This window comes from Piliocolobus tephrosceles, chromosome 3, assembly GCF_002776525.5.
Source record: "Piliocolobus tephrosceles isolate RC106 chromosome 3, ASM277652v3, whole genome shotgun sequence".
In the NCBI taxonomy this organism is placed as follows: Eukaryota; Metazoa; Chordata; class Mammalia; order Primates; family Cercopithecidae; genus Piliocolobus; species Piliocolobus tephrosceles.
The window spans coordinates 125,820,221-125,846,096 of record NC_045436.1 but is presented as its reverse complement, the minus strand read 5'-3'; the positions used below and the strand labels follow the sequence as shown (position 1 = coordinate 125,846,096).

Here is a 25,876-nt window from a genome sequence, read left to right as displayed (position 1 = left end):
AGTTATGAATTCTAGATAATGCTAGTAAGTAGAAATTATTGGAGCCATTTTAGAATCTACCCTGCCCCAGCACAGCCACATTTGAAGACATAAATAATTTTGAAAATAAATATAGATAAAAGTAATTGTATCAACTTTTATATATAATGATGTTTTTTAAAAATCTAGTTTCATGTCAGTATTGCCTGAAACAAAACTATTTTTGCTCAATCTGCCTGAAAAATTCTTAGATTGGTAAGTAAACATCAGACTAGTCATGAATCAATATGACAAGATTCTGTATGCAAATCAGTCAATGTAGTTTTAATTAATTTCCTTTAAAAGATATTGTTCTTATCTTTCCAATCAATAGAGAATTTTTTAAAAGAATGGTAATCTATACCTCACATGAATATAATATTTTATGTTTATGGTGTTTATTCTTATCACACAATGTGAGGAAATTAAACTCAAATTAAGAAAAATTGTCTACTTGCTCAAAGTTACCCAACTACCAACCAGAGTTTTGCCCTTGCCCCATTGGAAGTTTTTAATAGCAAAGTCCTTAGGTCTCTCAAAAAAATCTCTGTGGGTTGAAAAGAGATTTTCCTTAGATCACAGGGTGTGAGAGATCATGTGGGCTGCTTCAATGACATGATAAGTGGTTGAATGTTGTTTGCTACTTGGATGGGCTATAGGTGTGGACAAGGGCTAGGGTAAGCTGCATCCAAGGATGACTATGAACAGTGGGTTGATCTGGCCCAGCACTTCGTCACTCACTGAGATGCCATTCAAGTACTCCTTCAGCATCTCCCACAACTTCCCAGTGATTTCTAACAGTGGACTCGTCTGTGTTGAAGGCCAGTTGCTGCATTTTCACTTTGTCATACTATTTCTGGAAATTCTCCATCCCTATGTAGTCCACCGTCAACTTGGCGAGCTCCTCAGGTCTTCTAGGTTGTTCTCCTTAATCTCCTCCTGCTCCTTAGCAAGTCAATACTGACAAAAATGGAGCACTTTTTCTTTCTTATATTCAAATTTTCTACATATTTCAGCAAGCTTACAGATCTTTTCACCCTTTTCAACAATCTCTATCAGGGCCTTGAGGGTGAGTTTGAGTAAGTTATGGGATGCTGCATAGGCTTAAGTTTTCACAGTTGTACAAGGACTAATTTCTTGTCATTGTGGACATATCAATTTTCATCTTCACTGTCGCCGCTGTGTACGATGATCTTGCCTTTTGAAATGTTCATGCCATCCTGTAGTTTCTGTATTTTTTTTGTCTGTACTTCAGTCTCTTTAAAGTTCTTCTCATCCTTCACTTTCAGTGTCTCAAAGGCAATCTTTCGATCATCTGTGGAACCATGTTTAACCTATGTTTCCCAATCATAGTATCAGGAGTACTTCACATGTGTTTCATTATTATTTCAGTTTTTTTTTTTGTTTGTTTGTTTTTAATCATGAAAAGGGTTAACAAGGAAGGGAGACCGAAAAGAGTTTTCTAAAAAATATACATTTTTCACACTGGTATTTCTTTTGTCCCTTCTCTCTTCCTTTCTTTTGCCTTCTTTTCTGTTTCAAAAATACAATCTTCCTAAATGTATGAAGAATTAACTTCTTATGGAAACAGTGCTACTTCCATTGCTAATACTGATAGGTTTATTTCCTTGTTCTTTTTCTTAAAACTATCAAGTGTAAGCTAGAAAATAATAATTTTATTGACGAGTACTTTTACATTAAATTATTAAGTGATAAGTAATGCATAGCAATGATACATGCTTCAGCAGACAAGACATGTACTTTTCTATAAATTACCACATTTAGTAGTTGAAAGTCCACCTAAGAACTACTCAAATGTAGAAGAAAATCTGGTTAACAATAGTGAGAACAGACAAATAAAACAATGCGCCAGATCTTATTAAAACTGAAACACAATTTATTGAAAAGCTTCAGTACATACAGTGTCATCAGGTTTCACCCCCAGCATTCCTGTAGTAAATGAATTAAAACCATAAGCAAGGAGAGTATTCCTTCCTAGTAAACTGGCAAATTCCAGGTCATCAGAGCTCATTGTGAACTTTATCTTCCATGTAAAAAATGTACACTTTTTGAATTTTATAGTCAAATAGGCAAATAAATCAGACTTCTAAGGATGCTTTAGATGGTGCTATGATCTGAATGTACATATCTGCCCACAATTCATGTTAATACCTAACTCCCAGGTGATGTATTAAAAGAGGGAGTCATTGGGAGGTGATTAGGTCCTAAGGGAAGAACCCTCACAAATGGGAATAATGTCCAGGTGAAAGAGGCCCCATAAACCTGTCTTGCCATTCTGCTATGTGAGGACAGAGCCAGAAGGTCCCATCTTGGCAGCAGAGAGTGAACCCTCATCAGATGTTGAATCTCCTGGTTCCTTTATCTTGGACATCTCAGCCTCTAGAACTGTGAGTAATAAACTTCTATTGTTTATAAATTGCCCCGTCTATTGTAGTGTGTTATAGCTGCCCAACTAGACTGAGACAGATAACTCAGTTATTAACTGTTATTTTAATAGTTATTAACCATTATTTTAACTATCATTAAAAACAACAACAGTTATGGTTGTCATTTTCTATGTTTGTAAATGAAAAGGCTAACTTCTTGGTAGCATTATTATTAATATTTATTAAATTCATGGAATTTATTTTTTACTAGAATATCACAGAGAATTTTAGTTTATTTTTGCAAAATCTGGTCTAATAAGAGGCTGTTATTCTGGTAGTTCAAGTTCCTTATCTGTAAAATAAGAAGAATTCAAAATGTATAAATATTTATTGACTTTCATTCTTTATTTTCCTCTAATATTACTGAAATACATATGATTTTATTTTTCAAGAACAATTATATGGCAATTGATACGGTCCCCACCCAAATCTCACCTTGAGTTGTAATAATAATCCGCACGTGTCAGGGGCAGGGCCAGAGGGAGGTAATTGAATTATGTGGACAGGTCTTTACCACACTGTTGTCATGAAAATGAATAAGTCTCATGAGATCTGACGGTTTTATAAGGGAGAGTTCCCCGGCACACACCCTCTTGCCGGCCACCATATAAGACATCATTTTGCTCTTTCCTTGTCTTCCACCATGATTGTGAGGCCTCCCAGCCATGCAGAACTGTGAGAACAAACTAATACAGTAAATTGGTACCAGTAGAGTGGGGTGCTGCTGTAAAGATACCTGAAAATGTGAAAGCAACTTTGGAACTGGGTAACAGGCAGAGATTGGAAGAGTTTGCGGCACTCACAAGAAGACACGAAAACGTGGGAAAGTTTGGAACTTCCTGGAGGCTTGGAGGGCTCAGAAGACAGGAAGATGTGATAAAATTTGGAATTTCCTAGAAACTTGTTGAATAGCTTTGACCAAAATGCTGATAGTGATATAGACAATACAGTCCAGGCTGAGGTGGTCTCAGATGGAGATGAAGAGCTTGATGGGAAATGGAGTAAAGCTCACTCTTGCTATGCAAAGAGATTGGCAGCATTTTGCCCCTAAACTAGAGATCTGTGGAACTTTGAACTAAAGAGAGATGATTTAGGGTATCTGGTGGAGAAATTTCTAAGTGGTAAAGTGTACAAGAGGAAGCAGAGCATAAAAGTTTGAAAAATTTGCAGCCTGACATTGGGATAGAAAAGAAAAACCCATTTCTTGGGGAGAAATTCAAGCCTGCCACAGTTTTTATAACTGTTAAAGAGCCTAATGTTAATCACCAAGACAATGGGGGAATGTCTCCAGGGCATGTCAGAGACCTTTGCAATAGCCCTCCCATTGCAGGCCCAGAGGCCTAGGAGGAAAAATGGTTTCATGGACCAGGTCCAAGGCCCCGTTGCTGTGGGCAGCCTAATGACTTGGTGCCTTTTGTCCCAGCTGCTCCAGCCATGGCTAAAAGGGGCTAAGGTACAGCTGGGGCTGTGGCTTCAGAGGGTGCAAACGTCTAGCCTTAAAAGTTTCCACATGGTGTTGAGCCTGCAGGTGCACAGAAGTCAAGAACTGAGGTTTGGAAACCTCTGCCTAGATTTCAGAGGATTTATAAAAATGCCTAAATATCAGGCAGAAGTTTGCTACGGGGCAGAGCCTTCACAGAAAGCCTCTGTTAGGGCAGTGCAGAAGATAAATGTGGAGTAGGACCCCCCCCCACACACAGAGCCCCCACTGGGACACTGCCTAATGAAGCTGTGAGAAGAGATTCACCATCCTTCAGACCCCAGAATGGTAGATCCACTGACAGCTTGCACTGTTTGCCTGGAAAACATGCAGACACTCAATGACAGCTCATGAAAGCAGACAGGAGTGGGGCTGTATCCTGCAAAGCCACAGGGGAAGAGCTGCCCAAGACCATGGGAACCCACTGCTTACATCATGATCAATAATCAGCATGACCTGGATGTGAGATATGGAGTCAAAGGAGATCATTTTGGAGCTTTGAGACTTGACTGTCTCACTGGATTTTGGACTTGCATAGGGCCTGTAGTTTCTTTGTTTTGATCAATTTATCCCAGGTGGAATGGGCATTTTTACCCGATGCCTGTAACCCCATTGTATCTAAAAAGTAACTAACTTGCTTTTGATTTTACAGGCCCATAGGCGAAGGGACTTGCCGTGTCTCAGATGAGACTTTGGACTTGAACCTTTGAGTGAATGCTGGAATGAATTAAGAATTTGAGGGACTGTTGGGAAGGCATGATTGTGTTTTGGAGTGTGAGGATATGAGATCTGGGAGGGGCCAGGAGAGAAATGATATAGTTTGACTGTCCTCAAACAAAATTTCCTCAACCAAATTTCCTTTGAATTGTAATAATCCCTACTTGTCAAAGGCAGGGCCAGAAGGAGGTAACTGAATTATGGGGTCAGGTCTTTTCTGTGCCGTTCTTGTGATAATGAGTAAGTTTCATGAGATCTGAAGGTTTTATAAAGGGGAGTTCCCCTCTACATGACCTCTTGCCTGCCGCGTGGAAGACATCCTTTTGCTCTTCCTTTGTCTTCCACCATGATTGTGAGGCCTCCCCAGCCATGTGGAACTGTGAGAAAAGACTAATACAGCATTGTAAAATAAAAAGTAGATTGCATTTTAAAAATATGGTAGTAAGCATCAAAGTTTATAAAAAGTAAACCATGTGGATTCTAGATTTAATTGTTATATTAAGTAAGAAATTAAATATATTGACTTTACCTGTAAATAAATACATAGTTCATTTATTTTTATAATTTAAGCATACTACATTGATTTATTCAGACAGCTTTCTCTCTTCATAGAAAAGTACAGCAGGTTTTATTGGTTCCAACTCTATTTGGTCTCTGCTCTGGTTAGGGTCACTGGTGACCTCCATGTTGTCAAATCCATACACATTTTTCCTTCTTTGTCTTACTTGATTTCTCATCAGTATTTTATTTATTTGATACATTTGACCGGTCTCTGAGTTAAAAAAAAAGTCTTTAATTCAGTTCATGATTTCTTATTATTTGCTTTTGAGTTTACTTTTTTAATATGTTTTCTTCTTTTCTGGCTATTTCTGTTTTACACAACCTAAGAACTTTGTATAGTGATTTTTGTTGTTGTTGTTCTTTTTTTTTTTTTTCCCCTCATGTAATATACACTTACTTTGTCTAGCTCAGGCAGTCGCATGCCTTTAGAAATTTTATATGTCTACATCTCCCAGAAATATATCACCAGTATCACCAGTTTTAATTGGTGATCTTTGAGTTTCAAGCCCTATAAGCAACAATCTACTACCCATCTAAAATTTCCTTTAGCCCTTTATTCTTTCATCTTTCTTTGCTTGAATATATCTTAAGCATCTTAATTCTATCATGATCAAAATCATTCTGCCTTAGCTCTGCAAACAAATCTACTCCTCTTTTAGCCCTCGCTGTTTCAATAAATGACACTACCATCCGGTAGTTACTCAAGGAATGAAGCAGAGTAACCCTTACATATGATTGTACACCAAATTTGGCCAATTTTGTCTTTAAAATAATATCTTAAATTTTACAAGTTATCTCAATTTCCATCCCAACACTCTTAGTCATCCTACTTTCTTATCTTGTGTAATAATTGCTTTCATTCTCACTCCCAACTAATCCAATCTTCTTATAACAACCAAAATAATCCTAAAATATAAATTGGGTGATGTTATTTCTCTGACTAAATGTTTTCCAAAGCTTTGCATTGCATTCAGGACTAATTTTAAAATTTGACCGTGCCCTCATGATGCCTTTCTAGTCATTCTTACTCTCCAGTCCTTCTTACCCTCACTCTTTGCTATCCAATGCCTGGAAAATTCCTTCAGTCCTTTATAGTTTTTATCTCTCTTTCATTGAAGTACACCTCTCCATTACTCAGCTCCCTCTACTGCTTGCTCAATATTCCTTTTTCTTTTTTTTGATACAGAGTCTTAGTCTGTTGCCAAGGCTGGAGTGCAGTGGCGCGATCTTGGCTCACTGCAACCTCTGCGTCCCAGGTTCAAGCAATTCTCCTGCCTTAGCCTACTGAGTAGCTGGGATTACAGGTGCCTGCCACCATGCCTGGCTAATTTTCAATATTCTTTTGCCCAGCTAATTCATACTTATCAATGAGGTTTTGGCTTAAAAGTCAGTTTCTTAGTCCTCTAATTGAAATAAGTTGCTTTCTGCTCAGAGCACTGGGTTCCTTTCTTTCATAGACAGCATTAGTTTCCAAGCATGAGTTTATTTCTGTGTTATTTGTTTGCTTTCTCTTCTTATTGGCCAATAAATGGTGCCTGCTGTTTCTCTTTTGCCCATATTTTATCAATAAGGTCTAGTATAGCAAATAGTAGATAATGAGTGATAATTTTGTTGTAATGTCCCCCTCAAATTTCATTTTTCTCTACAAATCCAGCACAATATTGGGCATGTTTACATGCATAAGTCATTATTCCCTGATGGATCACCCCTTTTACCTCTTCTCTTTATAAAGTTCATCTTATCTCAGGAGGATGCACTATCAATTCTTCTTCAAAGTACTTCATATCAGTTTGGTGTCCCCTTTGTTGTGGAACTTCCAGTGCCTCTGAAATATCATTGCAAGTTTCTTCACTTTATAATTTTTGTATCTCCATTTTCCCTACTCATATAGGCAACAAATTCAAACGTGTTCAATTCATGTTATCTTCCGTCATTTCTTCCTAAACTATTTAAAAACTTGCGTTTCCATGTTTTCTTAACTTATCTACTAATTATTTTTAATTTTGAATAATTTCAATTAAAAATTGAATAGTAGCCATAATAGTACAATAGTAACTGAAAACTTCTATGATTGTTTGCTATTTTAGAAACCCCTTTAATTATATACAAATAGAATGTTTCTCTTTCCAAAAACTGCAGGAGAGCTGAACTCAGCTTTTATGTGTCTTTTTGTCAGGAAAGGAGAATAGTGTTTCAAAGATTTTAACTTACCTTTGCCTGACTGGAAACTTAACTGAAGTGAGAATTTATATAGGAAGTTGATTACCAGAGTAGAGTATTAGGCTTGATTTTCTTCTCTACAACCACAAAATACATTTTTGGGTGACTTGGGGACAGAACATTAAACGAGCCCATTAAAAGATAGGTGTGCATTTTGTGTTTTTCTTGATACAATGTTATTTCTTCTCAGGAAGGTGTCAGAAATGCTGATTACCAAGCAATTAGGTTTTATGAGAGAAAGAAAAGACAGTGAAGTAAGGCTGTAAGTGAATTATTTGCTTTATATCACATAACACAATTCATTTGGTCAGTTTGTATTTAGTGGTATTGTCAATAGTTATTTGAAAAGAGCGAATTCATAACCAAAGAAGATAGATTCCTCAAACATTTTTTCACAGACATTTTGTGTGTGTGTGTGTAATGTGGCGTCACTGGTAAGATCAATTTGTAGAGACTCCATAGGAAGAAGAAAAAAAATGCAATTACTTTGAAGGGCAGCCAATGAAATAATTAGAATTGAGTATAATTATACATTTTTGTTATCAGTGTCTACCCACATTTCTACTTTCATTTATTATTTGCACGGTGTTTCTTTTGACAAAATCACCCATAGTCTTTAAATAGGCGCTGTAAGGGATCCAAACAGAAAAGAATCTTTCATTGACAGGATTTTGTAAGTGGTGCTACTTATTTCTTTTGGCTCACTTGACTTTCAAACTTGTAATAAATTTTCCCCAATTGTATATATAACATATATATAACATACTTGTAAGGTTTAAAAATTATGTTGTCTTGTAAATAACAAACAGATTTATGGAGAATAGATCATACTCTGTTATGGGAAATACCAAAAAATTAATATATATTATTATAAAAATAAAACCACAAAGTAAGTAGAGTCGCAATTCATTCATTCTACTCTGATACTCAGTGTACAATTCTTATTTTATTTTATTTGTATTTATTCAGTTTTCAGAGACAGGGTCTGGTTCTGTTGTCCAGGCTGGGGTGCAATGGTGCTATCATAGCTCACGCAACCTTGGACTCCTGGGTTCAAGTCATCATTTCCTAAGTAACTAGTAATACTACAGGCATGCCACCATTCCCAGCTAAAGTTTTTAAAATTATTTTTTGTGCAGACGAGGGTCTCACTGTGTTACCCCGGCTGATCTCGAACTCCTGGCCTTGAGCAATTATCCTGCCTTGGCCTCCCACAGTGTTGGGACTGGAGGCACCATCTGCTGTACCCAGCCAACAGTCCTTAATAAATGAAGGACAATTTTTTATTCTGATTTAGTGAAGATTATATATGTTTTTGCTAGATATCTTTCAAGCATTCCCTGCTGTCCCCCATTGATATGGCCAGTTGCTTGCAGTAGACTCTTATTCTCACTCTTGATGAACTCCTGCATACTTCCTTCCAGTAGGGCCTCTTGTATCTACTGTCTTCAATATCCTTTGCAAAGCTCAGTGCTTGCTTCATCCTTGGGAATGTAAATGTTGTCAAAGATGTTCATCTTAGGCAGTATCAATACTGTCAAATACTTTAGATTTTCTTTCTATGTCGTGAGTTTTCCCTTTCTCCTTTATGTTTGGCTCTTCTTTCTGTCCAAAGTAACAGTCTGCCCTTGGCAAAATACTCAAAATCTTGAAAATAAAAGCAGTAGCTCACTACTTGGATTTCAGGTTTTGTTTATATCTTCCTACTAGAAGCAGAGCCCTGTTTTAATTGTTCTCTCAGTTCTTACCCAGTATAATGAAGACAACAGATACATATCTTGTTTAAGTTTTCTTTTAATTTATAAAGATCTGTGCTACAGAAAAATGATAAAGCCTTTAACAATTCCTTAAGTTAATTGGTAGCAAGGTCATGCAATCTTAGTTCCAGCTTAACATTTTTATTTACTTATATTTTCTATAGAAATGACAGCTAATTATAAGAAACTTATATGTGTATATATGATATATACCTGATTAAACCTTATTACAGAAAATTCAACATTTACAGTTTATACACCAATCAAATAAAACTATCTTAAAAACAAAGTGATGGTTGCAAATATCACTCACATTAAATATTGCTAAATAAATAATGATCATTATTATTATGGTTTTACCTGAGTAACATTTTTATACTCCATACCAAAAAATATTCAGTGGGGTAGTTTATTCTAAAGAGCAATATTTCTTAAAATAGAAAAATAGACCACAGTCTCCTTTTATGTAATTATACTTTTCTCTTAATAGATCAAGTACACTAAGAATTGTGATGACAGTAAATGAATAATTAATATATTATGTAACACTTTTGCAAAAATTACCTTAGGAAAAGATGGAATTTCAATATTAATTGGTGCGAGAACAAACTGCAAGTTTTTAATGCTTAATCTTTGTAATCTCAATTTTATTAGGAAATACGTGTTTAATAGTATCATTACAAGTGTCATCATGTTGCAATTTGAACATTTTGAAACATAGATAATTAAAATAATAAATGAATATAATTCATCCATTAAGGAAAGTCATAGCTAACATTTATGATGCAAAATAAACTTATTTGATATATTAACTATATAACTTATTATTTTACAAATCTGCTTTGCATCACTTTTGAACCCCTATAATATACGCGATTACTGCATTCCAATACAAAATTATAAAATGTATAATGGAATCAAATAAAATACATGTCATAGTTTGACGAAAAAATTATTGTGAAGTGCAGATTTTAATAACATTTTGTGAGGTAATATATTTACCAATACTAACAAAGGAAGAAAGAATCAAATAAAATAGAACTATGTGGGTAAAACTGAATTATTACTATTATGTCTTTGTAGTTCATGTGCATTTTACTCACACATAACGTGAAATGCCGTTTACTTAAAGAAATGTAGGCCGGGCGCAGTGGCTCAAGCCTGTAATCCCAGCACTTTGGGAGGCTGAGACGGGCGGATCACGAGGTCAGGAGATCGAGATCATCCTGGCTAACACGGTGAAACCCCGTCTCTACTAAAAAAATACAAAAAACTAGCCAGGCGAGGTGGCGGGCGCCTGTAGTCCCAGTTACTCGGGAGGCTGAGGCAGGAGAATGGCGTGAACCCGGGAGGCGGAGCTTGCAGTGAGCTGAGATCCGGCCACTGCACTCCAGCCTGGGCGACAGAGTGAGACTCCATCTCAAAAAAAAAAAAAAAAAAAAAGTAATAAAATTCATTGAGAATATATAAATAGGATTCTCTAAGGATTCATTTATTATTTTAATTATCTATGTTTCAAAATGTTGGAAAAAAAGGACAAAAGGAAGAAAGGAAGGAAGGAAAGTAGGAAGGAAGGAGAAAAGGAAGGAGTGAAGAAGGAGGAGATAGAAAAACATAAGTTCTAACTCAATTTGGCAAAAGTAGAACTCTTGTGTTCTTACAGAGGGAAACCTTTTTTTCAAATGTCCAAATTCCTAAAACATCCAAACCAAGAATTCAAACTAAAATGAATTACCAAAATGAAAACTATTAAATCTTATGTTATTAAAAACAAAACTGCTCTATTTGGTCATGGTGTACTATCATGTTGTATGCTGCGGTGTTGTCATTAAAAGGTCCATGGTATCACAATGGCCATGTTCAAAGGAAAGGACAGAAAGGTGCGGATTGTAACAGTTTGTGGTGATACGGAAATTGTAAGCATTCTTAACTTTACATGCTTGGCAGATAACTGTTTTAGAATGCTGAATTGGAAAATACAAATATATATTAAATATATTCCCCATAACATATGCATTTTATCTCATGCCCATCTCTAAAACAGAAGGAAAAAATATTTATAAAATGACGAAGGTAAATCAAGAAGAAGAGAAAAGTTTCCGTGGAGATATCTAATTTCTAGAGATACTATTGATCCAGGAAATTAAAAAAAAAAAAAAAAAGTCAGCATAAGTAAGTTTCAAATGTAGACTTTGAACTACTGGAAAATTCTATATAATGAAAATAATTGTTAAATCATACATTTTTCTACAACAAAATATAATTTTAACATTCAGGAGAAAAAAAAAGCTACTGTTATTTGCTTAAATGGCAAAAAGCTGTGAGTTGCTTACCTGAAGCACCATCATCATATTAATGTTTCCAGCAATGTTATTTTTCTTCCAGTTAAGAGTGAAGCACACAATATCAATATTAATTTCAGTTCATCTAACCATAAAGTGATTCACAATTTATTTTAGGTAATATTTTCCTCTAATAATATACTGTCATATTTACATAGCACCTATTAAGACCTTTTAGGTAAAATTATAGTTTGATATCTTCCTGTTGAGACTTAATGTGTTTTTTAAAACTATGCAACTTATTAAGATCAAGTTATGAATATTTTGGTCATATTGTTGCAAGATCTGGTGATATCCTTTCAGCCAATTCTGTTGATAAAGACAATTTAAGAAAAAACCCTAGAAAATGCAAGGTTGATAATGTTTGAATCTCCCACTGATTTAAAATGTATTAAACACCCTGAATGAGTATTTAAGACACTGCTTTACAACTTCTGCTAGTATGGATCCTAGAAAGGAGAGAACTGGCTTATGTAGACTATTAATAATAAAATATTATTACTTTCATATTTAAAATGACTTTTCTGATCAGTCATAGGATGGCAATTATTCTCTATGTCATCATTAGTGATCAGTGTGATAAGACAACCACTGTATAGAACAGTTAACAAATCAATGAGAGAAATCTGCAGGAAATCTCGTACTGCTGTCTTTCATGACACGCGTCACAAAATGCTATGGGGATGAATGCAAAAGAAGCCTAAAGTACCAACCCCTACTGCAGTGATATAAAGGAGATGGTTACTGCTACTCTCGACAAGGCTTGCTTCTTCTCCCATAACCAGAGAATAATTAATCTGTAAACATACTTAGTTTTAGAGTTTACAAAAGCCAGCTTGTTAATCAGAATATTATCCTTTTATGGAAGGACAGCTCAAAGAAGCAAGATAAAGTCACATTCCCACTTATTTCTGTATCCAAAATTCCTAGAGAGGAAATAATTGTCTTCTCTTTTCATTGGAAAGTTAAAAGCCATCCTCAAATAGCATGTTGTCCTTTTATCTAAGCCCTTTAGAATTACCATGTTTATATTTTCATCACTTACCAGTGATTTGTTGCACTGCTACTGACTGTACACGATTATTGGCATGCTGCAGCCAGACACTTTGGAAGAGCCTTTTTCTTTCCCTGAGAGCTAGGTTGCTGAGAAAACAAAAAAAATAAATAAAAAAGAAAGAAAACGAGACAGAGGTACTCTCTCCTGGTTTTTGCAAAGACCCCTCCAAGACCTTTATGACTTAGTAATTGATACAGACAACATAGTGCCTGGCCCTTTTATCTGGATCTGGGTCCAGGACATGGGCCTCTGTTTTTAGAGCAAGAGGAACTTCATGAAGAGTTATGGCTCATGGCTTCTCTAGAAGGTATTGTTATCTAATGGCCAAAATTGGGCAAAATTTTTAAATTATCAAAAAGATGTGAAATCAGTGACCAAAAAATTATACAGTAGGCTACATTTCTCAAAGTTTTTGCCAAAATATTTCTAATGCCATAGAACAATAAACCAGGGACATCTAGTAGACTGCTTGGTGCCCACTGCTGTTCCGTTCTTAAAGGTTTATGAAAATCTCTGTAGAAAAGTGATTTGCCAAAGAAGTGGTACTATATGAAGTTGAAATTTTCAATAAATACATATTATTACTGGAAAATTTAGTTAATTATGTCACGAAACAGTCACTGACTCATTAGTCTTTTTTGCTATGTCACGTAGGGCCATGCTCAGTAAAGAAAGATAACTCATTCTTTTCCTTTTTTCTTAAACTATTAACACCACAGTTTTTGTCACATGTAATTTAAGGTGAAAAACTGCTTATGTTACCAGCGATCAGTTCTCTTTTTCCCATTCTTAAACTTAATTCCCATTATAAGGATATTGTCAAATACAGTATAACAATTAACAGTTTTGCTTACAGTCTTTGATGTGAGTGTTCAGTCTTGAAAGATAACTGCTAAGTATTTTGAATTTGTGAGCAACTTGCTAGATAAACAATGAATCCTTTCTCTTTATTCGCATGTATACTCTTTGCCAGAACATCACGATTTTTCTCTTTGAAGAAAATCGGCAAATAAATTTTGACCAGGGCATTTTACATGCCAAGTAATGATTTATCTCTTGTATGAAAAAAGTTTATGCCAATTCAAATTCCATCACAAATATAGCCAAAAAGTGTTTAAGTTATTATTTCTTAATTTACCATTTTAGCACTCATTTGAAAACACTGGGAAAACTAAGGTAAAAAGTATTTAAGCTGAAAGATGGCTTGCTGTGTTTGGATTCCAGACAGGACATGGGCGCAGTGAACCCCACCCTTACATTTTTACCTGTTATAGTTTTAGCCCCATATAAACATATATCTCTATTTTATCCAGTTGAAATTAAACTACTATAAATATTTAAAAATTTCATTATAAGTAATTTCATAATTAATTCTGTCCTCACAAATAATTTTGTATACATGGAGAAACAAAACAAAACTGCAAGATGACCAAAATGCTAACTATTTCTAAAATTTCAAGATTATAGTCTAGGTGATTTCAGTGTTTCAACTAATTATTCAAAAACATTTTTAAGCATTTTGAAATAAGTAATTTTTTTCCACCTCGGCTTTCTCTTTTTGAGCAAAATAGATTCATTCATATGTGTGTGTGTGTGTGTGTGTGTGTATATATACACACACATATACATACATACATATTTATATTCATATGTGTGTGTATATATGTATATTTTCTAATTCAGATATATATGTATATATATACACACACATCTATGAATGAATCTATTCATATATATGTTCATATGGCTACATAGATATACATACATATATCTATTTGTGTATATATATGAATGAATATATTTATTTATTTTTGAGTCGGAGTTTTGCTCTTGTTGCCCAGGCTGGAGTGCAATGGCACGATCCTGGCTTACTGCAATCACCACCTCCCAGATTCAAGCAATTCTTCTGATTTAGCCTCCCGAGTAGCTGGGATTACAGGCAGGCACCACTACATCTGGCTAATTTTGTATTTAAGACGATGTTTCTCCATGTTGGTTGGGCTGGTCTTGAACTCCCAACCTCAAGTGATCCACCTACCTCGACCTCTCAAAGTGCTGGGATTACAGGTGTGAGCCACCGCACCCAGCCCATTCGTATTTTTAATGTAGTACTATGCTTCATAAAATTTCTAAATATTTTATGAGCTTATTTTTCCAACATGACTTTAAAACTGATCTTGTAACAACCTTCGACTATTTTTATTCACTTGTCAGAGGGAGAAATCTCAGTTTTCTAATTCAGATGTGTAATAAACAAAAATTATTTTTCTAAAATTGAATTTATATTCGATTTTTAGCCCTATTCTGTCAGAATGTCAAAACCATAATCCCAATTATTATTACTTAGTCTCCCCTCTCCTTTTCCAGGAACTGTGTCAAGGGTCCGTGTATCTTACATAGTCTAAAGACATTGGAGGGTGGGACTGGGCATCTAGTCCTAAATGTACTCTGTCCTCATTGACTTCTATTGAGTCACATATTGTCTTGCTTGTTTCTTAGTGATCAGTCTGTACATATTGCTACTAAATTATTCTGGGCTCTCATCTGATGCATTAAATTCAGCAAATCTCTTCTTCTTTAGTACCACTCTTAAGCAAAGAGAAATTCTTCTGTTGCTCCCACAACAAATTATGCTTAGGGACTTTTTGAGCTCTATTCATCTCCAATCTGCTCAGAAGTTTTATGTAACTGTTTTTATTTTTGCTCTCTTTTGTGTTGCATGGATTTCCTTCTGCTGCCTCTGTGCACTCTGGGACACAGGGAGCTCTCTGACACTTCTCAGGTTCTAATTGTATAACACATACTTCTGCCACCTTTTTCTGGAGACACACTACCTTGTTAAGGTGCTACTGGGAGACAAGGTACAACTGGATTATGGCCTTAGTTGCCTCAAACATGTCCAAGATAAACAGATGGGATAAAAATAACAAAACAGAAAATACAGAATAATCTTGACTGGCTATTCACATGCTTTTAGATGCTTATTTATTTATTTATTTATTTAATTTTTTAAATATGAAGTTATTTCCATTTTCCAATTGTAGGCTTTTCCTCTTACCTGGGCTTTGTATTCCATCTCTTATTTTCTGAGGCACTTTTTTTTTTTTTTTCCACATTTAACCACTTTTTATTTACTGACTTACTCAGTTGATGATGATGACGATGATGATAATAATAGTTGTATCAGTCAGGACGAAGTAAGGAAGACAGAACCCATGCCAAGTAGTTCAGTAGAGGAATATAACATGGGAACCTAGTTGTAAACATGAAAAACGAGATGAAAAACCAAATGGGTCATAGTAAGACAACCCTGAGCTTAGCGACACGTGAAAAGTATTATCACTCCTATGGCTGGAAGTACAAATGGGACACGATGATGCTTCTCAAGTTCAGCGACTGAAAGTCTTCAAGGAGAGCTCAAACCATGAAGAAGGGAGAGGTTCTATTGAGATCTAGCATGGAACAGACAGAAAGAGAGAGGAAGAAAGATAAATATCCTGATTTCTCCTTTTCTTTCTCCCTAGTGTTCTGCTGGTACATTCAGGATACTGAAACCAATTAGAAGTCAATAGACAAGGGTCCTAGGAAATGAAGGAGTCAGATATTCGTGGTGACAAGCAGAGTAATGGGCATTAGGGAATGAACCCAAGAGTAAACAAATTAATCACAGGTCCAATAGCCAAAGAACAAAAACATATGTAATCTTTAGCAATCTTTGATGTAGGTACTACTATTATTCCCACTTTAGAGGAGAGAAAACTAAAACAATGTCATGTTTAAAAAAAAATAGTATGAAAAATAAAGAACAGGTTGTTTAGGGGGCCAAAGGAAAAGGAGAGGTGTGGAGAGAACATTAATTCTTCTTTTAGATTGATTAACTTGTTAAAATCAACACATACCCCTTCAGTAAATAAAAATGAAGTGAAAATGATCAAGCACCTCCCATTAAAAAAAATTCCTAATTCTTAATTTTTCCTTGTTGTTCTTCTATCATATCTTTCATAATCAAACTTCTTGAAAGATTTTTATAAATTATCCATCTTTAATTCTTGTCTTTTTGCTCACATTATACATGAAAACATTGTCTAATTCTTCCACTCCATTGGAACAATACTGGACAAGGACCCCAGATGGTTTTTCATCATGACATGTAGTGTCATTCAATTTTATCTGACCCTTCTCTGTTTTTCTTGGCAGATTTCTGCCTGTTAGCATAAAACACACTAGAAACTAAAAATAAAAAATAAAAAAAAAAATTAAAAAATCCAGGCAGAAAGTTGGAGAAAGTAGAAAAAGAAGACTACATGCATACTTTCTAATGAGCTTTCTAATGATGAAGACACTACATAAAGTTTCTATTTACGTCTCCTTGGCCAGGACTGATTCATATAGCTAAACTTAGGTTCAAGGAAGGATGAGAAATAATCCTTTTGCAAGGTGGCAATGTGCTTATCTAAAGAATGGAATTCTGTCATTAAAAATAAGGATTCAATGTATATTATATGGTTACTAGCAGTCTCTGCTGAAGAGATTATGTTTGATACATTAAATTGTCTCCATAAAACATTAAGTAGATCACTAATACTTAACACAATGGAGTTGAAAAGATAGAGAGAGGGCCAGGTGCAGTCGCTCATGCCTATAATCCAAGCAATTTGTGAGGCCGAGGCAGGTGGATCACTTGAGGCTGGGGGTTCGAGACCAACATGGCCAACATGGCAAAACCCCATCTCTACTAAAAATACAAGAATTACCCGGCAGTGGTGGCACATGCCTGTAATTCCACCTACTTGGGGGGTTGAGGCATGAGAATTGCTTGAACCCGGAGGCGGAGGTTTCAGTGAGCCGAGATTTTACCACTGCACTCCAGCCGGGGTGACAGAGCAAAACTCTGTCTCAAAAAAAAAAAAAAAGAAAAAAGTGGAGAGGGCATGTTATATCATCTCAGAATGCTGGAAAACAAATGCACTAGGGAGACGTCACAGGAGTTTGAACATACTTGTTTTGTGCTCATCTGAAGTCTTTCATTTTGACTTTAATGTGAAAATGCCCGGTTGTATGTTTTTCTTTTTCCCAGAATATTCCGGTTCTCAATTACAGGGAGAAAAATGGTATAAGTTAGAATTCAGTAAGAATTTTCTTAAAGTATACAAAGGTGGTAAAAAGGGCAAAAGAGTTGAGTATTTGCAAATGAGTGATTATAATGGCATACTTTAATTAAACTGGACAATAAAAGAAATAAAACCAGGAAAGGGCCAATATTTTGGAATATTTGTATGTATGTAATGAGATATCTTGGAAACAGCACCCGAGTGTAAACACAAAATTCTTTAGTTTAGCATACACCTTATAAACATAGTCAGGAGGTAATTTCATGCACTATATTTTGACAATTTTGTGCATGAAACAAAATTTGTGCATGAAACAAAGTTTGCGCATGAAACAAAGTTATAGCAAGAGAGCTAAAGAAGGTTTTGATAATTTTGTGCATGAAACAAAGTTATAGGAAGAGAGTTAAAGAAGGGTTGAATATTGTAATGTCCAAAGTCCATGTTTTATATTTGATTCAATTTCTAATGAAATCAAAGCTGAGTGTGGGAATGGGTATGTAAGGTAGAGACGAGAGTTCAAGAACCAAAGAGATGAGGGTGTGGCGACTTCGTTTATGTTAATGTTGAAATAGTTGATAATGATAATCAGGTAGGGAGGAATTCTTTGCCCTGAGAGAAATCTTCAACAAATGATAAAGAGTAATAGCTTAGCAGAAGGCATTAAGACATAAGAAAGGGTGTCACTCTTATAGATGGATGGCAAAGGCTTTAGCATTAATTTTCTCAAAAGTACAGGGGGGAATTAATTAATTGGATATGGCAGTAAGAAGAAAGGAGGACACCTATCACATCTCATTGTCCTGAGGTTTATAAGCTGAGAAAGAATAAAAGGACTTTCTGTTAAAAGCAATTCAGCAGAAGAATTTACACAAAAGGAAGCCAGGATTAATGGAACTCAGCCACTGAAAAGAACATTCAGAGAAAAGGTGGAAGTTACAGGGGAGTTTGCTGATCACAAATTGTAAGACTGAAGTGCATGAGAAAGAGTTGAAGATGATTGTGTAGATGAGAATATGTAAAGAGTGGTACAAGAAATGGTGATTATTAGCATATATAGGCACATAAGGTATTGTGGCCTCAGATCTCAGTCTGAAATGAGGCTGAGTCAAAACACCTGGGGCCTGGTGCCTTCCAGTGATTTATTAAAGAGCAGTTCTTCAAAGTTTCCATTTTTGATAAGTTAAAGAGGAAGGTTTGTTGTGTTTGCTTGTTTTACTTTATTAGAATTCTTCATAACCTTCTTCCTATTAGATTATAAACTCAATGAAGTCAAGGACCCACTCAAGAATGAGTTACAATGCTATTCCCAGGAACTCGCACAGTCCCTGATATGACATAGTAGGGGACCTACTGAAAGCTTTGCAGGGGCCAGAATAATACCAGTTGAGCATCCCTAATCTGAAAATCCGACATCCAGTATGCTCCAAAACCTGTGCAGGAAACAAAGTTATAGCAAGAAAATTAAAGAAGGATTGAATATTGTAATGTCTGAAGTCCACATTTTATATTTGATTCAATTTTGCATTTTGAGTGCCAACATGATGCCACAAAGTAGAAAATTCCACACCTGGCCTCGTGATAGGTTGCAGTGAAAACACAGGTGCACAATGCAGTTTATTCAGTCTGCTGGTGTTTATCGTTGCTGTTGTTTAACAGCTGATAGAGGTATTCTGATGATGCTACTGTGCTGTTTAGTTATCTGAACACATTGTTTATTCACTGTATTAATGATATGTCATATTTGTTACTTAAATACCTACATGTGAGTAAGAAAATGATTGCTTATTAATAGCATATAAGTTCAAAGTCAGGAGTGATGGCGATGCCAAACAACCACAGATTGTCCACATGGTTCGCTTAGATGGCGACACCTTTGCTTTCTGATGCTTCAGTGTACACAAACTTTGTTTCATGCACAAAATTATCAAAATATAGTGTATAAAATTACTTTCTGGCTGTGTTTATAAGGTGTATGTTAAACTAAAGAATTTTGTGTTTATACTCGGGTCCTGTTCCCAAGATATCTCATTACATATATACAAATATTCCAAAATCCAAGAAACCCTGAAATACTCGTGGTACCAAGCATTTTGGATAAGAAATACTCAACCTTTTTTTCTCTCTTTTTTTTTTTTTTTTTGGCGATGAGGTCTCACTCTGTTACCCAGGCTGGAGTGCAGTGGCTAGATCACAGCTCACTGCAGCCTTGACCTCCCACGCTCAAGTGATCCTTCCACCTCAGTCCCTGAAGTGGCTGCTACCACAGTTGTATGCCACCATGCCTGGCTAACATTCTTGATTTATTTATTTATTATTTATGTATTTATTGGGTCTTGCTTTGCTAACTTTATTTATTTATTTATTTATTTATTTATTTATTTATTTATTGAGTCTTGCTTTGTTGCCCAGGCTGGTCTTGAAGTCCTGTGCTCAAGTGATCCTCTAAAGTCTCAGCATCCCAAAGCATTGAGATTATAGGTGTGAACCACCACCTAATACTAAACCTTTAAAAGCAGTTGAAGTGGGCTGGATTTTGTCTTCATTACAGAAAGTCTTTGCATATTTAATTTAAATTAAGAAGGCAGTTGAAATGTAAAAGGGACTTTTTCGTAAAATGTGATACTTTATTGGTCTTTCGTTTTTCAATTCTCTGATAAAGGACAACTGAGAGAGGTAGAATCTCATTGGGGAGTGGTCAGAGCTGTGGTGAACATCACATACCCTTCTCTGCCTCCTTTGTTGAGCTGATCTACACAAATGCAGGCCCTGGTTGTTCAAGGGAAGACTGAAATCCAGACTTGTATATGAAATGTCCTGATTTTGAAATGTTGGTTCAAGTTTTCGAAATGTAGTTAAGGCAGTGGGTCTCAGCAGCTCGGGCGGTGAGAGGAGGTACAGCTCAGCTTCGCAAAGGCTCTAGGCAAGCCCCAGCCCACAGGAACCTGGCACGTGCCCTCCCTGCCACCAGGATGCCCAAGAGGAAGGTCAGCTCCAATGAAGGGGCTGCCAAGAAAGAGCCCAAGAGGAGATTCGAGTGGTTGTTAGCTAAACCTGCTCCTGCAAAAGTGGAAGCGAAGCTGAATAGTGCAGCACTGAAAGACAAATCCTCAGACAAAAAAGGGCAAACAAAACGGAAAAGGGGAGCAAAGGGAAAACAGGCCGAAGTGGCCAACCAAGAAACTGAAGATTTACCTGCAGAAAATGGGGAACGAAAACTGAGGAGAGTCCCACCTCTGATGAAGCAGGAGATTAAGAAGTCAAGTCTGATTAATACCATATACCATGTCTTATCAGTGGTCCCTGTCTCCCTTCTTGTACAATCCAGAGGAATATTTATTATCAACTATTTTGTAAATGCAAGTTTTTTAGTAGCTCTAGAAACATTTTTAAAAAGGAAGGAATCACACCTCATCCCATTTTTCAAGTGTAAATGCTTTTTTTTTAAGAGGTGAAATTATTTGCTGGTTGAAAAAATACTGTGGGATATTGAATTATGGGAGGCTTTCACTGTCTTGGGTGTCAACTTAACATACCATAGCTGGGGAGGTTAGTTTTTATATTCTATAATACAAACCAGATTAAATGGCAATATAGAGTATGTCCTGCGTTTAATGTCTTGAACATTTTAAATTACTTCTATTCCCACGTTTTGTAGTAGAATTGTTTCCTTAAAATATCCACTCCTTGATCATAGCTCTCCCTGTGAGAACTGTGTGCACTCTGTAACATCTTTGGTTGTGGTTGTCCTGATGTCCTAATAACTTTATTACTGTGCTGTGAAAGATTAAAAATGTGAATATATAGTGTATCTGCTGTTCAGTTGTGAATTGGTAGGAGGTATTTAACAGCTTATCAACATATGAAGGTACTGGTACTTGATAGCCTTTAAGGAAAATTTGCTTCCAAATTTTAAGGGAGAAAGTCACTGGAATAACTTTAAAAAAGAATTATAATACATGGCCTTTTAGATTTTTGGTACTTATGTTAAGAATTGTGTACAAATTGAAATGTCTGTACTGGTCCTCAACCAATAAAATCTCAATGATGAAAGAAAAAAATAAAATGTAGTTCAGGCAAAATATGTTATGTATGATGGTCTTGTTTGAGCTCTCATCCTCAGTCTTTTCTTCTGTTGCATATTCAATAAATATTTATTGAAAAGAATGAAAAAATGGTTTGAAGAAGACAATTTATTTAACTTATATTAAACATTTGTACTTAAAGCAGATCCTTCTTTAAATCAAGAAATTGTTTGTACTATACACTTTTCTTTTATAATTTATTATTCAGAAGTTGATTATTTTTCAACTTCTTAAAGGTAACATGATGCCATATTCAAAACTTTTCTTTTACCCAGAATCAAGTGTAAGAACACAGAATCATTTCTTTATTTGAAATTATTTTTATGCATACTTTAGAATTTGTTGTGTCCCCTTTCTAAAGATAAAAATAATTTATTCATGTAACAAAATTGCTTTTGAAGACCTTGTATGGTTCATGATTTATTTTATGTATCAGATTTAATTATTTCCAGTTTAAAAAAAAAAAAAAAAAACACTTTCACAGTAAGATTGCTCTTCTCTTGGGGATTGTCATCAATGTGTAAGGAACACTGATAGTAAACTATCAGGTTTCTGCTAGTTATGGTTGTAACAGTTAAAGAAAGAGGGAAGAAACATGAAATGCAGCTCGACAGTTAAAGACACATTTATTTTAGTGAAAATAAACCTGAGAGGGGATTCTTGCCAATTTCGGTCAGAGGCACCTTCTCTTACAGACTAGCAGTGTATATTGGTTTTAGAGTGAGGGGGCTTATCACAAGCTTGGAATGTTTCTGTGTGAGCGAGAAGCTTTATGGCAGAGTTGGAATGTCTCTGGGAGGAGGGAGGGTTATCTTGGGACTGACATCTTTCTGGCCGTAGGGGGTTATCTTGAGGCTGAAACCTTCCCTGTCAGAGGGAGGTTACTTCTGGGCTAGCATGACTCTGGCCAAGGAGGAGTTTGGAATGTTTCTGGTTGGAGATTTTAGTTGTGGTTTATTTTTTTGCTGACCTTAGCTGATGTCCTTTGGATTTAGGAGGTTTTTGATTAAGGTGAACTTTAGAATGAGGGGCTTGTACAAGATGGCGATGCTCCTACTCTGTCAATGGTAACCTTTAAAGTATTTCCATCTTGTTTTCGAAACTGTCCTTAAAAGATCTCCAATTCAATGTGGCATTATTGAGACTTCTCCCAAAACAAACAACAACATAAAGCTTAAGTCAATATCTATTTTACATAGAACTCTATACACAATTTTTTTTTTAAAGTATGCTTTAACTCAGGCTGGGCAGAGTGACTCATACCTGTAATCCCAGCACTTTGGGAGGCTGAGGCCGGTGGATGGCTTGAGATCAGGAGTTTGAGACCAGCTTGGCCAACATGGTGAAATCTCATCTCTACTAAAAATACGAAAAAAAAGTAGGTGGGTATGGTGGTGCATGCCTGTAATCCCAGCTACTCAGGAGGCTGAGGCAGGAGAATAGCTTGAACCTGGGAGGTGGAGGTCGCAGTGAGCCGGGACGGTGCCACTGCACTCCAGCCTGGGTGACACAGTGAGACTGTCTAAAAAAGAAAGAAAGAAAGAAAGAAGTATGCTTTAATTCTAGTGTAGAAATATATTTAAACGTATAAATATATTTTGAAACTCATTTTTATAAGTGGGACCAGCATGCAAATAAATGCTAGTATTCTGAGTGTGTTGTCTTTCTATGTGAGAAAAAGAGGGATAAATACACCAACAATGACCAGACCATATGTAAAAATAAAATGCTAATCACAAACTCTGTAGCGACAGTTCAGGAAGCCAAATTACAAACTGTGCAAAATGGTCATGACTTGATCAATAAATAACAGCTTCCCTAATTTTGCTTCTGGTTCCAATTCGGGATTAACCAGAGAGAGCCAAATAGGTGCTTTCACTTCTAGTTAGCCTGCCTCCAGCTACCCAAGGCCAACAACCTACAATTTCACTTTGAAGATTTCTCACTCCCCTGCTGGACTTTGAATCTTTGCCAAAAGCAATTGATGGTGGCTGACTCCCTTGCTTTATGGCAAGCTCTGAACAAACAGTCTTTGCGTATTCTCATTTGGATGGTTTTAATTTATTTTCACGAGTTATATTTTTTTGTTTGTTTTTTGAAAAAGATAAAACATGATTCATTGGTCTAGGAATTAAATTGACACAAGATAGATTAACAAGAGAAAAACAATATTATGTGTATATGCACAGAAGTTCACATGAGAAAAGACCAATTAATTGAGGCTTATATAACATCCTGAGCTACAAAAAATAACTGTGGTTTGGTGCTTCTGGAACGTGATAAAGGCAAGTTACAGGAAGGTGAAGGGAGGAAGATGATGAATAAAAATTGCATTGTTATGAAAACAAAAGTCTTTCAGGTGATAAAGTTATCTCAGAATAGATATTTTTCCCAGTACTGATATTTTTACTAACGAAAAATTTAAAATAGATGTACATTTCCTTTACAAAGAGGAAATTTATATTTTAGGCAGTTGAGGGGGAGGTAAAGAACTTTTACTGTGTTGGCTGGTTCTCAATTTTTTAAGCTCGAAATAACTCATGTGCCAAAATGGCATATTTGGGGGTGATATGTTCTGAATTCCTTTAGATTAAAATAAATACAAGTAAGTAAATGGACAATGGGTGCTTACTCCTTCCCAGAAAATCTATAAGATAAAATGCAGGAATATGTTATATATGATAATTATCAGGCCTCTGAGCCCAAGCTAAGCCATCATATCCCCTGTGACCTGCACACATACATCCAGATGGCCTGAAGTAACTGAAGATCCACAAAAGAAGTGAAAATAGCCTTAACTGACGACATTCCACCATTACGATTTGCTTCTGCCCCACCCTAACTGATCAATGTACTTTGTAATCTCCCCCACCCTTAAGAAGATTCTTTATAATCTTCCCCACCCATAAGAAGGTTCTTTGTAATTCTCCCCACTTTTGAGAATGTACTTTGTGAAGTCCACCCTCTGCCCGCAAAACATTGCTCCTAACTCCACCACCTATCCTAAAACCTATAAGAACTAATGATAATCCCACCACCCTTGCTGATTCTCTTTTTGGACTCAGCCCACCTGCACCCAGGTGAAATAAACAGCCTTGTTGCTCACACAAACCTGTTTGGTGGTCTCTTTACACAGACGTGTGAGACAATAATATGTTAGTGTTTTTTAAAATGGTAAAAGAAAAAAAAAAAAAGAAGAATCTTTACTTCTTCCTAGACAAATAGGGAAAGAATACTTCCAAAATGGGTCAGTCTTTTGACTAGAGAGCTTTTATAGCTTTTTTATTTATTTATTTATTTTTGAGACGGAATCTCGCTCTGTCGCCCAGGCTGGAGTGCAGTGGCGCGATTGGCCTCCCAAAGTGCTGGGATTACCAGCTATGCCCGGCTGACGACATAGCTTAATAGGACATTTAGTGAAGGACTTAGATTTCAAGGAAAAAAAAAAAAAATTCCCTTGACAGTACTGGAAGGATGGAAATGTGTTTATTGTAAGAGGGAAAAGAATTCTCAGTTGCCTGTTTAAAAATCACACATGACCACAATCCATATGACTTTCCACTTGTCCAAATTTAAGATGAATCCTTTAAAAAACAGCAATATTAACTATGGTAGAGTGTGAGCTTCAAGTAGGTTTATATTAATAATGATGATGATGATATTAAAAACAATGAAAAAATAATAGTAGCTGTTTACTAAGTGTCTACTGTATATTAACGTGTTTTTAAATTCATTTTCTCATTTAAGTTTCATAAAATTCTTGTGAAGTAGATTTTTATCTATGTTTTAAAAATGAGGACATAGAAGCTTAGAGTGTATAATAAAATCCGGAATTCACATTACTAGCATCAAAACTGAAGTTCAAACACAACTCTCAATGGCTTAGAACATACATCCTTTCCTTAGTATTTCTAAGATTTTCAGATTCTTTTAAAATAACCATCTTGACAGATACTTTTACAAAGTCAAGTTTGAATGGGTTTTCTAACAAGTTTTTTTGATATTACTATGCTATGCTTTTAGTTTTGCTTTAAGGCAATAACAGTAGGAAATTTAATATTTTTATTCCTTCATTCAATATGTA

General features: G+C 35.7%; 2 pseudogenes; one reads left to right on the top strand and one right to left on the bottom strand.

Annotated features, from left to right (window-relative positions):
* Positions 1–594: 594 nt before the first annotated feature.
* Positions 595–2,050, bottom strand: LOC111547086 (annotated as a pseudogene).
* Positions 2,051–20,679: 18,629 nt separating this feature from the next.
* LOC111547088 lies at positions 20,680–20,981 on the top strand (annotated as a pseudogene).
* Positions 20,982–25,876: the final 4,895 nt, after the last annotated feature.